The sequence below is a fragment of the Somniosus microcephalus genome, unplaced genomic scaffold, assembly GCF_052327205.1.
Source record: "Somniosus microcephalus isolate GS21.2 unplaced genomic scaffold, FLI_Smic_1.0 scaffold59, whole genome shotgun sequence".
NCBI lineage: Eukaryota > Metazoa > Chordata > Chondrichthyes > Squaliformes > Somniosidae > Somniosus > Somniosus microcephalus.
In genome coordinates, this window is record NW_028225246.1 from 413,428 (window position 1) to 426,749 (window position 13,322).

At 46.4% G+C, this 13,322-nt stretch overlaps 8 non-coding genes across 8 annotated transcripts; all 8 read left to right on the plus strand.

The window, feature by feature from the left end:
- The first annotated feature begins 298 nt into the window (after nucleotides 1-298).
- On the plus strand, nucleotides 299-380 carry trnal-aag (transfer RNA leucine (anticodon AAG)). Its single transcript has one exon. It is a non-coding gene; the product is annotated as a tRNA-Leu (tRNA).
- A 1,930-nt stretch (nucleotides 381-2,310) lies between these two features.
- Nucleotides 2,311-2,392, plus strand: trnal-aag (transfer RNA leucine (anticodon AAG)). Its single transcript has one exon. It is a non-coding gene; the product is annotated as a tRNA-Leu (tRNA).
- Nucleotides 2,393-4,322: 1,930 nt separating this feature from the next.
- On the plus strand, nucleotides 4,323-4,404 carry trnal-aag (transfer RNA leucine (anticodon AAG)). Its single transcript has one exon. It is a non-coding gene; the product is annotated as a tRNA-Leu (tRNA).
- A 1,594-nt stretch (nucleotides 4,405-5,998) lies between these two features.
- On the plus strand, nucleotides 5,999-6,080 carry trnal-aag (transfer RNA leucine (anticodon AAG)). Its single transcript has one exon. It is a non-coding gene; the product is annotated as a tRNA-Leu (tRNA).
- A 1,594-nt stretch (nucleotides 6,081-7,674) lies between these two features.
- On the plus strand, nucleotides 7,675-7,756 carry trnal-aag (transfer RNA leucine (anticodon AAG)). Its single transcript has one exon. It is a non-coding gene; the product is annotated as a tRNA-Leu (tRNA).
- A 1,943-nt stretch (nucleotides 7,757-9,699) lies between these two features.
- trnal-aag (transfer RNA leucine (anticodon AAG)) lies at nucleotides 9,700-9,782 on the plus strand. The gene has a single exon. It is a non-coding gene; the product is annotated as a tRNA-Leu (tRNA).
- A 1,594-nt stretch (nucleotides 9,783-11,376) lies between these two features.
- On the plus strand, nucleotides 11,377-11,459 carry trnal-aag (transfer RNA leucine (anticodon AAG)). The gene has a single exon. It is a non-coding gene; the product is annotated as a tRNA-Leu (tRNA).
- Nucleotides 11,460-13,053: 1,594 nt separating this feature from the next.
- On the plus strand, nucleotides 13,054-13,135 carry trnal-aag (transfer RNA leucine (anticodon AAG)). Its single transcript has one exon. It is a non-coding gene; the product is annotated as a tRNA-Leu (tRNA).
- The last annotated feature ends 187 nt before the right edge of the window (nucleotides 13,136-13,322 follow it).

Here is a 13,322-nt window from a genome sequence, read left to right on the forward strand (position 1 = left end):
TATTGCTACCCCAATCAAACGCACTTAATTTTATCACACTTTACTTACACCAACTTCCTGCTTGCAACACACAAGAGGGATAAATTTTGAATGAAATTTACAATGGGTGTGTTGCAGCAAACTTTTATTTATTAGTGTTGCCTTGTGAACACGTAGCTGCTTCTGATATAGTGGGTTGCATCAGAAGTGAGTTTGCCGTCCACGAATTTAATTTCCTTTTGTTTCCCCTGCTATTTACAAGACCAGGCCACATTTCAATCACCAGTCACTAGTTTCAGATTCCTTAGCGCACTGACGTGGTAGCGTGGCCGAGCGGTCTAAGGCGCTGGACTAAGGCTCCAGTCTCTTCGGGGGCGTGGGTTCGAATCCCACCGCTGCCAGATATTGCGACATTTATAAATTTCGTCGCTTCACCACCAGCAGTAAACCAGGCAGGCATGCCGGTTTTGGGTCACCTTTTCCTTCAGTTGCTATTGACAGGCTGATCCGAATCGCAGAATTTCCTCTGCTCCATAATTGGCCTGAACCCCGCACCGAACACCCAACCAACTGAATTCAGACCGTTCACTCACTCGTCCCCACAGCTGCTGCCTCTCACTTATTCAGATGCACACCACGTTTACTCTTTCTTCCATTTCTTGCAATCTATCGACCGCGCCCCCCCCATTGCTGTCACTCTCCCACCCACCATCTCTCCGTCGTTTCCCCGTTCGCCCTTCCAATCTTGCCGGTTGAACAGCACCTCCCATTTGTTCCTGTGCTGCAATCCAATTAATTTAACACCAGTATCTTTTTGTCAATCGAACCTATCCAGACAGCGAAAGTTACATTAAGACATGGTTAAGAGAAGATCCATTCTGCAAACGAAAAGGGTGGGGAGGGGATCTGGACTCTGACTTCAGGATGAGAGTCAGATGTGTTTTTCATACCATTAGTCTGGGGAAGTTGTGATTAGGAGGGCAAATTTTTCCTATTGTTCTCTTCTCTTAAATTATGATAAATTTCAGGCTCAGTGCGTCAGGTTTTGTTATCACAATTTATGCTTTACTTACAGCAACTTCCTTCTTGCAAAAAACACAAGAACCTGCAACACAACTTTCAAAACACTTTATTCGCACCAACATAAGCTGCAAATGCTGCAAACTTGGAGCAGCCTTGGCCTTACCCTTTCTCTCAACGCATTCCTGCAGCGCCGTGTCGCCAGCACCAGATGGTGCTCTTGGCCTTTACACAACAGGCAATACCTTCACACAAAACGGAACCCCGTTACACAACACGGAGAACCTTTACACAACAGGAAACACATTACTCAATAGCGGACATCTTTACAAAGCAGACAAAATCTCTAAACAACAGGGAAAATCTATAATCAGCAGCGATCATCTTTACACAGGAGGGAACAATTTTATATAACAGGGTACATCTTTACACTACAGGGAATTTCTTTGCACAGCAGAACGCACCTTCATGCAAGTCTCTCTCTTCATCTCAGTCTCCGTTTCCCTGGCTGTCTACCTCCCTCTCTGTTTCTCTCGCAGTCTCGGTTTTCCCTCAGTCTCTGTCTCTGCCTCGTGTTAATCGCTCTGTCTGTCTCTCTCTCTCTTTGGTTTCTTCACTGTCTTTCTCTGTCCCTCCATTTGTGTGGCCAGAAACACCCTTTCCGGATTCCTGTGCGTCATTTTGTGTGTGTCCCATTGTCGGTGTCGTAATACAGAGTGTCCTTGTGACATCGTGCAGCCATGTCAGCCTGCAAACACGGGTGCTGCGGGGTCCGGGTCTCTGGGCGGTTTCAGGGCCATGCTATAGTTTTCAACACAGGCTGGATGCTGAAATTTGTCTCGCTGACACACAGCACTGTGGGGCATCGGAACCTAAGCACCAGCCGGGATTGTTTGCTAACCGACAGCAGAGTGTAGCAGCGGAAGCGTGCTGGTCCCATAACCCAGAGGTCGATTGATCGTAAGCCTTCTTCTGCTAGTTGCATTCTTATATACACCAACAATAAAATGCTCTATTGCTACCCCAATCAAACGCACTTAATTTTATCACACTTTACTTACACCAACTTCCTGCTTGCAACACACAAGAGGGATAAATTTTGAATGAAATTTACAATGGGTGTGTTGCAGCAAACTTTTATTTATTAGTGTTGCCTTGTGAACACGTAGCTGCTTCTGATATAGTGGGTTGCATCAGAAGTGAGTTTGCCGTCCACGAATTTAATTTCCTTTTGTTTCCCCTGCTATTTACAAGACCAGGCCACATTTCAATCACCAGTCACTAGTTTCAGATTCCTTAGCGCACTGACGTGGTAGCGTGGCCGAGCGGTCTAAGGCGCTGGACTAAGGCTCCAGTCTCTTCGGGGGCGTGGGTTCGAATCCCACCGCTGCCAGATATTGCGACATTTATAAATTTCGTCGCTTCACCACCAGCAGTAAACCAGGCAGGCATGCCGGTTTTGGGTCACCTTTTCCTTCAGTTGCTATTGACAGGCTGATCCGAATCGCAGAATTTCCTCTGCTCCATAATTGGCCTGAACCCCGCACCGAACACCCAACCAACTGAATTCAGACCGTTCACTCACTCGTCCCCACAGCTGCTGCCTCTCACTTATTCAGATGCACACCACGTTTACTCTTTCTTCCATTTCTTGCAATCTATCGACCGCGCCCCCCCCATTGCTGTCACTCTCCCACCCACCATCTCTCCGTCGTTTCCCCGTTCGCCCTTCCAATCTTGCCGGTTGAACAGCACCTCCCATTTGTTCCTGTGCTGCAATCCAATTAATTTAACACCAGTATCTTTTTGTCAATCGAACCTATCCAGACAGCGAAAGTTACATTAAGACATGGTTAAGAGAAGATCCATTCTGCAAACGAAAAGGGTGGGGAGGGGATCTGGACTCTGACTTCAGGATGAGAGTCAGATGTGTTTTTCATACCATTAGTCTGGGGAAGTTGTGATTAGGAGGGCAAATTTTTCCTATTGTTCTCTTCTCTTAAATTATGATAAATTTCAGGCTCAGTGCGTCAGGTTTTGTTATCACAATTTATGCTTTACTTACAGCAACTTCCTTCTTGCAAAAAACACAAGAACCTGCAACACAACTTTCAAAACACTTTATTCGCACCAACATAAGCTGCAAATGCTGCAAACTTGGAGCAGCCTTGGCCTTACCCTTTCTCTCAACGCATTCCTGCAGCGCCGTGTCGCCAGCACCAGATGGTGCTCTTGGCCTTTACACAACAGGCAATACCTTCACACAAAACGGAACCCCGTTACACAACACGGAGAACCTTTACACAACAGGAAACACATTACTCAATAGCGGACATCTTTACAAAGCAGACAAAATCTCTAAACAACAGGGAAAATCTATAATCAGCAGCGATCATCTTTACACAGGAGGGAACAATTTTATATAACAGGGTACATCTTTACACTACAGGGAATTTCTTTGCACAGCAGAACGCACCTTCATGCAAGTCTCTCTCTTCATCTCAGTCTCCGTTTCCCTGGCTGTCTACCTCCCTCTCTGTTTCTCTCGCAGTCTCGGTTTTCCCTCAGTCTCTGTCTCTGCCTCGTGTTAATCGCTCTGTCTGTCTCTCTCTCTCTTTGGTTTCTTCACTGTCTTTCTCTGTCCCTCCATTTGTGTGGCCAGAAACACCCTTTCCGGATTCCTGTGCGTCATTTTGTGTGTGTCCCATTGTCGGTGTCGTAATACAGAGTGTCCTTGTGACATCGTGCAGCCATGTCAGCCTGCAAACACGGGTGCTGCGGGGTCCGGGTCTCTGGGCGGTTTCAGGGCCATGCTATAGTTTTCAACACAGGCTGGATGCTGAAATTTGTCTCGCTGACACACAGCACTGTGGGGCATCGGAACCTAAGCACCAGCCGGGATTGTTTGCTAACCGACAGCAGAGTGTAGCAGCGGAAGCGTGCTGGTCCCATAACCCAGAGGTCGATTGATCGTAAGCCTTCTTCTGCTAGTTGCATTCTTATATACACCAACAATAAAATGCTCTATTGCTACCCCAATCAAACGCACTTAATTTTATCACACTTTACTTACACCAACTTCCTGCTTGCAACACACAAGAGGGATAAATTTTGAATGAAATTTACAATGGGTGTGTTGCAGCAAACTTTTATTTATTAGTGTTGCCTTGTGAACACGTAGCTGCTTCTGATATAGTGGGTTGCATCAGAAGTGAGTTTGCCGTCCACGAATTTAATTTCCTTTTGTTTCCCCTGCTATTTACAAGACCAGGCCACATTTCAATCACCAGTCACTAGTTTCAGATTCCTTAGCGCACTTACGTGGTAGCGTGGCCGAGCGGTCTAAGGCGCTGGATTAAGGCTCCAGTCTCTTCGGGGGCGTGGGTTCGAATCCCACCGCTGCCAGATATTGCGACATTTATAAATTTCGTCGCTTCACCACCAGCAGTAAACCAGGCAGGCATGCCGGTTTTGGGTCACCTTTTCCTTCAGTTGCTATCCAGACAGCGAAAGTTACATTAAGACATGGTTAAGAGAAGATCCATTCTGCAAAAGAAAAGGGTGGGGAGGGGATCTGGACTCTGACTTCAGGATGAGAGTCAGATGTGTTTTTCATACCATTAGTCTGGGGAAGTTGTGATTAGGAGGGCAAATTTTTCCTATTGTTCTCTTCTCTTAAATTATGATAAATTTCAGGCTCAGTGCGTCAGGTTTTGTTATCACAATTTATGCTTTACTTACAGCAACTTCCTTCTTGCAAAAAACACAAGAACCTGCAACACAACTTTCAAAACACTTTATTCGCACCAACATAAGCTGCAAATGCTGCAAACTTGGAGCAGCCTTGGCCTTACCCTTTCTCTCAACGCATTCCTGCAGCGCCGTGTCGCCAGCACCAGATGGTGCTCTTGGCCTTTACACAACAGGCAATACCTTCACACAAAACGGAAGCCCGTTACACAACACGGAGAACCTTTACACAACAGCAAACACATTACTCAATAGCGGACATCTTTACAAAGCAGACAAAATCTCTAAACAACAGGGAAAATCTATAATCAGCAGCGATCATCTTTACACAGGAGGGAACAATTTTATATAACAGGGAACATCTTTACACTACAGGGAATTTCTTTGCACAGCAGAACGCACCTTCATGCAAGTCTCTCTCTTCATCTCAGTCTCCGTTTCCCTGGCTGTCTACCTCCCTCTCTGTTTCTCTCGCAGTCTCGGTTTTCCCTCAGTCTCTGTCACTGCCTCGTGTTAATCGCTCTGTCTGTCTCTCTCTCTCTTTGGTTTCTTCAGTGTCTTTCTCTGTCCCTCCATTTGTGTGGCCAGAAACACCCTTTCCGGATTCCTGTGCGTCATTTTGTGTGTGTCCCATTGTCGGTGTCGTAATACAGAGTGTCCTTGTGACATCGTGCAGCCATGTCAGCCTGCAAACACGGGTGCTGCGGGGTCCGGGTCTCTGGGCGGTTTCAGGGCCATGCTATAGTTTTCAACACAGGCTGGATGCTGAAATTTGTCTCGCTGACACACAGCACTGTGGGGCATCGGAACCTAAGCACCAGCCGGGATTGTTTGCTAACCGACAGCAGAGTGTAGCAGCGGAAGCGTGCTGGTCCCATAACCCAGAGGTCGATTGATCGTAAGCCTTCTTCTGCTAGTTGCATTCTTATATACACCAACAATAAAATGCTCTATTGCTACCCCAATCAAACGCACTTAATTTTATCACACTTTACTTACACCAACTTCCTGCTTGCAACACACAAGAGGGATAAATTTTGAATGAAATTTACAATGGGTGTGTTGCAGCAAACTTTTATTTATTAGTGTTGCCTTGTGAACACGTAGCTGCTTCTGATATAGTGGGTTGCATCAGAAGTGAGTTTGCCGTCCACGAATTTAATTTCCTTTTGTTTCCCCTGCTATTTACAAGACCAGGCCACATTTCAATCACCAGTCACTAGTTTCAGATTCCTTAGCGCACTTACGTGGTAGCGTGGCCGAGCGGTCTAAGGCGCTGGATTAAGGCTCCAGTCTCTTCGGGGGCGTGGGTTCGAATCCCACCGCTGCCAGATATTGCGACATTTATAAATTTCGTCGCTTCACCACCAGCAGTAAACCAGGCAGGCATGCCGGTTTTGGGTCACCTTTTCCTTCAGTTGCTATCCAGACAGCGAAAGTTACATTAAGACATGGTTAAGAGAAGATCCATTCTGCAAAAGAAAAGGGTGGGGAGGGGATCTGGACTCTGACTTCAGGATGAGAGTCAGATGTGTTTTTCATACCATTAGTCTGGGGAAGTTGTGATTAGGAGGGCAAATTTTTCCTATTGTTCTCTTCTCTTAAATTATGATAAATTTCAGGCTCAGTGCGTCAGGTTTTGTTATCACAATTTATGCTTTACTTACAGCAACTTCCTTCTTGCAAAAAACACAAGAACCTGCAACACAACTTTCAAAACACTTTATTCGCACCAACATAAGCTGCAAATGCTGCAAACTTGGAGCAGCCTTGGCCTTACCCTTTCTCTCAACGCATTCCTGCAGCGCCGTGTCGCCAGCACCAGATGGTGCTCTTGGCCTTTACACAACAGGCAATACCTTCACACAAAACGGAAGCCCGTTACACAACACGGAGAACCTTTACACAACAGCAAACACATTACTCAATAGCGGACATCTTTACAAAGCAGACAAAATCTCTAAACAACAGGGAAAATCTATAATCAGCAGCGATCATCTTTACACAGGAGGGAACAATTTTATATAACAGGGAACATCTTTACACTACAGGGAATTTCTTTGCACAGCAGAACGTACCTTCATGCAAGTCTCTCGCTTCATCTCAGTCTCCGTTTCCCTGGCTGTCTACCTCCCTCTCTGTTTCTCTCGCAGTCTCGGTTTTCCCTCAGTCTCTGTCACTGCCTCGTGTTAATCGCTCTGTCTGTCTCTCTCTCTCTTTGGTTTCTTCAGTGTCTTTCTCTGTCCCTCCATTTGTGTGGCCAGAAACACCCTTTCCGGATTCCTGTGTGTCATTTTGTGTGTGTCCCATTGTCGGTGTCGTAATACAGAGTGTCCTTGTGACATCGTGCAGCCATGTCAGCCTGCAAACACGGGTGCTGCGGGGTCCGGGTCTCTGAGCGGTTTCAGGGCCATGCTATAGTTTTCAACACAGGCTGGATGCTGAAATTTGTCTCGCTGACACACAGCGCTGTGGGGCATCGGAACCTAAGCACCAGCCGGGATTGTTTGCTAACCGACAGCAGAGTGTAGCAGCGGAAGCGTGCTGGTCCCATAACCCAGAGGTCGATTGATCGTAAGCCTTCTTCTGCTAGTTGCATTCTTATATACACCAACAATAAAATGCTCTATTGCTACCCCAATCAAACGCACTTAATTTTATCACACTTTACTTACACCAACTTCCTGCTTGCAACACACAAGAGGGATAAATTTTGAATGAAATTTACAATGGGTGTGTTGCAGCAAACTTTTATTTATTAGTGTTGCCTTGTGAACACGTAGCTGCTTCTGATATAGTGGGTTGCATCAGAAGTGAGTTTGCCGTCCACGAATTTAATTTCCTTTTGTTTCCCCTGCTATTTACAAGACCAGGCCACATTTCAATCACCAGTCACTAGTTTCAGATTCCTTAGCGCACTTACGTGGTAGCGTGGCCGAGCGGTCTAAGGCGCTGGATTAAGGCTCCAGTCTCTTCGGGGGCGTGGGTTCGAATCCCACCGCTGCCAGATATTGCGACATTTATAAATTTCGTCGCTTCACCACCAGCAGTAAACCAGGCAGGCATGCCGGTTTTGGGTCACCTTTTCCTTCAGTTGCTATTGACAGGCTGATCCGAATCGCAGAATTTCCTCTGCTCCATAATTGGCCCGAACCCCGCACCGAACACTACAAACACCATCACCAAACCAACTGAATTCAGACCGTTCACTCACTCGTCCCCACACCTGCTGCCTCTCACTTATTCAGATGTACACCACGTTTACTCTTTCTTCCATTTCTTGCAATCTATCGACCGCGCCCCCCATTGCTGTCACTCTCGCACCCACCATCTCTCCGTCGTTTCCCCGTTCGCCCTTCCAATCTTGCCGGTTGAACAGCACCTCCCATTTGTTCCTGTGCTGCAATCCAATTAATTTAACACCAGTATCTTTTTGTCAATCGAACCTATCCAGACAGCGAAAGTTACATGAAGACATGGTTAAGAGAAGATCCATTCTGCAAAAGAAAAGGGTGGGGAGGGGATCTGGACTCTGACTTCAGGATGAGAGTCAGATGTGTTTTTCATACCATTAGTCTGGGGAAGTTGTGATTAGGAGGGCAAATTTTTCCTATTGTTCTCTTCTCTTAAATTATGATAAATTTCAGGCTCAGTGCGTCAGGTTTTGTTATCACAATTTATGCTTTACTTACAGCAACTTCCTTCTTGCAAAAAACACAAGAACCTGCAACACAACTTTCAAAACACTTTATTCGCACCAACATAAGCTGCAAATGCTGCAAACTTGGAGCAGCCTTGGCCTTACCCTTTCTCTCAACGCATTCCTGCAGCGCCGTGTCGCCAGCACCAGATGGTGCTCTTGGCCTTTACACAACAGGCAATACCTTCACACAAAACGGAAGCCCGTTACACAACACGGAGAACCTTTACACAACAGCAAACACATTACTCAATAGCGGACATCTTTACAAAGCAGACAAAATCTCTAAACAACAGGGAAAATCTAGAATCAGCAGCGATCATCTTTACACAGGAGGGAACAATTTTATATAACAGGGAACATCTTTACACTACAGGGAATTTCTTTGCACAGCAGAACGCACCTTCATGCAAGTCTCTCTCTTCATCTCAGTCTCCGTTTCCCTGGCTGTCTACCTCCCTCTCTGTTTCTCTCGCAGTCTCGGTTTTCCCTCAGTCTCTGTCTCTGCCTCGTGTTAATCGCTCTGTCTGTCTCTCTCTCTCTTTGGTTTCTTCAGTGTCTTTCTCTGTCCCTCCATTTGTGTGGCCAGAAACACCCTTTCCGGATTCCTGTGTGTCATTTTGTGTGTGTCCCATTGTCGGTGTCGTAATACAGAGTGTCCTTGTGACATCGTGCAGCCATGTCAGCCTGCAAACACGGGTGCTGCGGGGTCCGGGTCTCTGGGCGGTTTCAGGGCCGTGCTACAGTTTTCAACACAGGCTGGATGCTGAAATTTGTCTCGCTAACACACAGCACTGTGGGGCATCGGAACCTAAGCACCAGCCGGGATTGTTTGTTAACCGACAGCAGAGTGTAGCAGCGGAAGCGTGCTGGTCCCATAACCCAGAGGTCGATTGATCGTAAGCCTTCTTCTGCTAGTTGCATTCTTATATACACCAACAATAAAATGCTCTATTGCTACCCCAATCAAACGCACTTAATTTTATCACACTTTACTTACACCAACTTCCTGCTTGCAACACACAAGAGGGATAAATTTTGAATGAAATTTACAATGGGTGTGTTGCAGCAAACTTTTATTTATTAGTGTTGCCTTGTGAACACGTAGCTGCTTCTGATATAGTGGGTTGCATCAGAAGTGAGTTTGCCGTCCACGAATTTAATTTCCTTTTGTTTCCCCTGCTATTTACAAGACCAGGCCACATTTCAATCACCAGTCACTAGTTTCAGATTCCTTAGCGCACTGACGTGGTAGCGTGGCCGAGCGGTCTAAGGCGCTGGATTAAGGCTCCAGTCTCTTCGGGGGGCGTGGGTTCGAATCCCACCGCTGCCAGATATTGCGACATTTATAAATTTCGTCGCTTCACCACCAGCAGTAAACCAGGCAGGCATGCCGGTTTTGGGTCACCTTTTCCTTCAGTTGCTATCCAGACAGCGAAAGTTACATTAAGACATGGTTAAGAGAAGATCCATTCTGCAAAAGAAAAGGGTGGGGAGGGGATCTGGACTCTGACTTCAGGATGAGAGTCAGATGTGTTTTTCATACCATTAGTCTGGGGAAGTTGTGATTAGGAGGGCAAATTTTTCCTATTGTTCTCTTCTCTTAAATTATGATAAATTTCAGGCTCAGTGCGTCAGGTTTTGTTATCACAATTTATGCTTTACTTACAGCAACTTCCTTCTTGCAAAAAACACAAGAACCTGCAACACAACTTTCAAAACACTTTATTCGCACCAACATAAGCTGCAAATGCTGCAAACTTGGAGCAGCCTTGGCCTTACCCTTTCTCTCAACGCATTCCTGCAGCGCCGTGTCGCCAGCACCAGATGGTGCTCTTGGCCTTTACACAACAGGCAATACCTTCACACAAAACGGAAGCCCGTTACACAACACGGAGAACCTTTACACAACAGCAAACACATTACTCAATAGCGGACATCTTTACAAAGCAGACAAAATCTCTAAACAACAGGGAAAATCTATAATCAGCAGCGATCATCTTTACACAGGAGGGAACAATTTTATATAACAGGGAACATCTTTACACTACAGGGAATTTCTTTGCACAGCAGAACGTACCTTCATGCAAGTCTCTCGCTTCATCTCAGTCTCCGTTTCCCTGGCTGTCTACCTCCCTCTCTGTTTCTCTCGCAGCCTCGGTTTTCCCTCAGTCTCTGTCACTGCCTCGTGTTAATCGCTCTGTCTGTCTCTCTCTCTCTTTGGTTTCTTCAGTGTCTTTCTCTGTCCCTCCATTTGTGTGGCCAGAAACACCCTTTCCGGATTCCTGTGTGTCATTTTGTGTGTGTCCCATTGTCGGTGTCGTAATACAGAGTGTCCTTGTGACATCGTGCAGCCATGTCAGCCTGCAAACACGGGTGCTGCGGGGTCCGGGTCTCTGAGCGGTTTCAGGGCCATGCTATAGTTTTCAACACAGGCTGGATGCTGAAATTTGTCTCGCTGACACACAGCGCTGTGGGGCATCGGAACCTAAGCACCAGCCGGGATTGTTTGCTAACCGACAGCAGAGTGTAGCAGCGGAAGCGTGCTGGTCCCATAACCCAGAGGTCGATTGATCGTAAGCCTTCTTCTGCTAGTTGCATTCTTATATACACCAACAATAAAATGCTCTATTGCTACCCCAATCAAACGCACTTAATTTTATCACACTTTACTTACACCAACTTCCTGCTTGCAACACACAAGAGGGATAAATTTTGAATGAAATTTACAATGGGTGTGTTGCAGCAAACTTTTATTTATTAGTGTTGCCTTGTGAACACGTAGCTGCTTCTGATATAGTGGGTTGCATCAGAAGTGAGTTTGCCGTCCACGAATTTAATTTCCTTTTGTTTCCCCTGCTATTTACAAGACCAGGCCACATTTCAATCACCAGTCACTAGTTTCAGATTCCTTAGCGCACTGACGTGGTAGCGTGGCCGAGCGGTCTAAGGCGCTGGATTAAGGCTCCAGTCTCTTCGGGGGGCGTGGGTTCGAATCCCACCGCTGCCAGATATTGCGACATTTATAAATTTCGTCGCTTCACCACCAGCAGTAAACCAGGCAGGCATGCCGGTTTTGGGTCACCTTTTCCTTCAGTTGCTATCCAGACAGCGAAAGTTACATTAAGACATGGTTAAGAGAAGATCCATTCTGCAAAAGAAAAGGGTGGGGAGGGGATCTGGACTCTGACTTCAGGATGAGAGTCAGATGTGTTTTTCATACCATTAGTCTGGGGAAGTTGTGATTAGGAGGGCAAATTTTTCCTATTGTTCTCTTCTCTTAAATTATGATAAATTTCAGGCTCAGTGCGTCAGGTTTTGTTATCACAATTTATGCTTTACTTACAGCAACTTCCTTCTTGCAAAAAACACAAGAACCTGCAACACAACTTTCAAAACACTTTATTCGCACCAACATAAGCTGCAAATGCTGCAAACTTGGAGCAGCCTTGGCCTTACCCTTTCTCTCAACGCATTCCTGCAGCGCCGTGTCGCCAGCACCAGATGGTGCTCTTGGCCTTTACACAACAGGCAATACCTTCACACAAAACGGAAGCCCGTTACACAACACGGAGAACCTTTACACAACAGCAAACACATTACTCAATAGCGGACATCTTTACAAAGCAGACAAAATCTCTAAACAACAGGGAAAATCTATAATCAGCAGCGATCATCTTTACACAGGAGGGAACAATTTTATATAACAGGGAACATCTTTACACTACAGGGAATTTCTTTGCACAGCAGAACGTACCTTCATGCAAGTCTCTCGCTTCATCTCAGTCTCCGTTTCCCTGGCTGTCTACCTCCCTCTCTGTTTCTCTCGCAGTCTCGGTTTTCCCTCAGTCTCTGTCACTGCCTCGTGTTAATCGCTCTGTCTGTCTCTCTCTCTCTTTGGTTTCTTCAGTGTCTTTCTCTGTCCCTCCATTTGTGTGGCCAGAAACACCCTTTCCGGATTCCTGTGTGTCATTTTGTGTGTGTCCCATTGTCGGTGTCGTAATACAGAGTGTCCTTGTGACATCGTGCAGCCATGTCAGCCTGCAAACACGGGTGCTGCGGGGTCCGGGTCTCTGAGCGGTTTCAGGGCCATGCTATAGTTTTCAACACAGGCTGGATGCTGAAATTTGTCTCGCTGACACACAGCGCTGTGGGGCATCGGAACCTAAGCACCAGCCGGGATTGTTTGCTAACCGACAGCAGAGTGTAGCAGCGGAAGCGTGCTGGTCCCATAACCCAGAGGTCGATTGATCGTAAGCCTTCTTCTGCTAGTTGCATTCTTATATACACCAACAATAAAATGCTCTATTGCTACCCCAATCAAACGCACTTAATTTTATCACACTTTACTTACACCAACTTCCTGCTTGCAACACACAAGAGGGATAAATTTTGAATGAAATTTACAATGGGTGTGTTGCAGCAAACTTTTATTTATTAGTGTTGCCTTGTGAACACGTAGCTGCTTCTGATATAGTGGGTTGCATCAGAAGTGAGTTTGCCGTCCACGAATTTAATTTCCTTTTGTTTCCCCTGCTATTTACAAGAGCAGGCCACATTTCAATCACCAGTCACTAGTTTCAGATTCCTTAGCGCACTGACGTGGTAGCGTGGCCGAGCGGTCTAAGGCGCTGGATTAAGGCTCCAGTCTCTTCGGGGGCGTGGGTTCGAATCCCACCGCTGCCAGATATTGCGACATTTATAAATTTCGTCGCTTCACCACCAGCAGTAAACCAGGCAGGCATGCCGGTTTTGGGTCACCTTTTCCTTCAGTTGCTATTGACAGGCTGATCCGAATCGCAGAATTTCCTCTGCTCCATAATTGGCCCGAACCCCGCACCGAACACTTCAAACACCGTCACCCAACCAACTG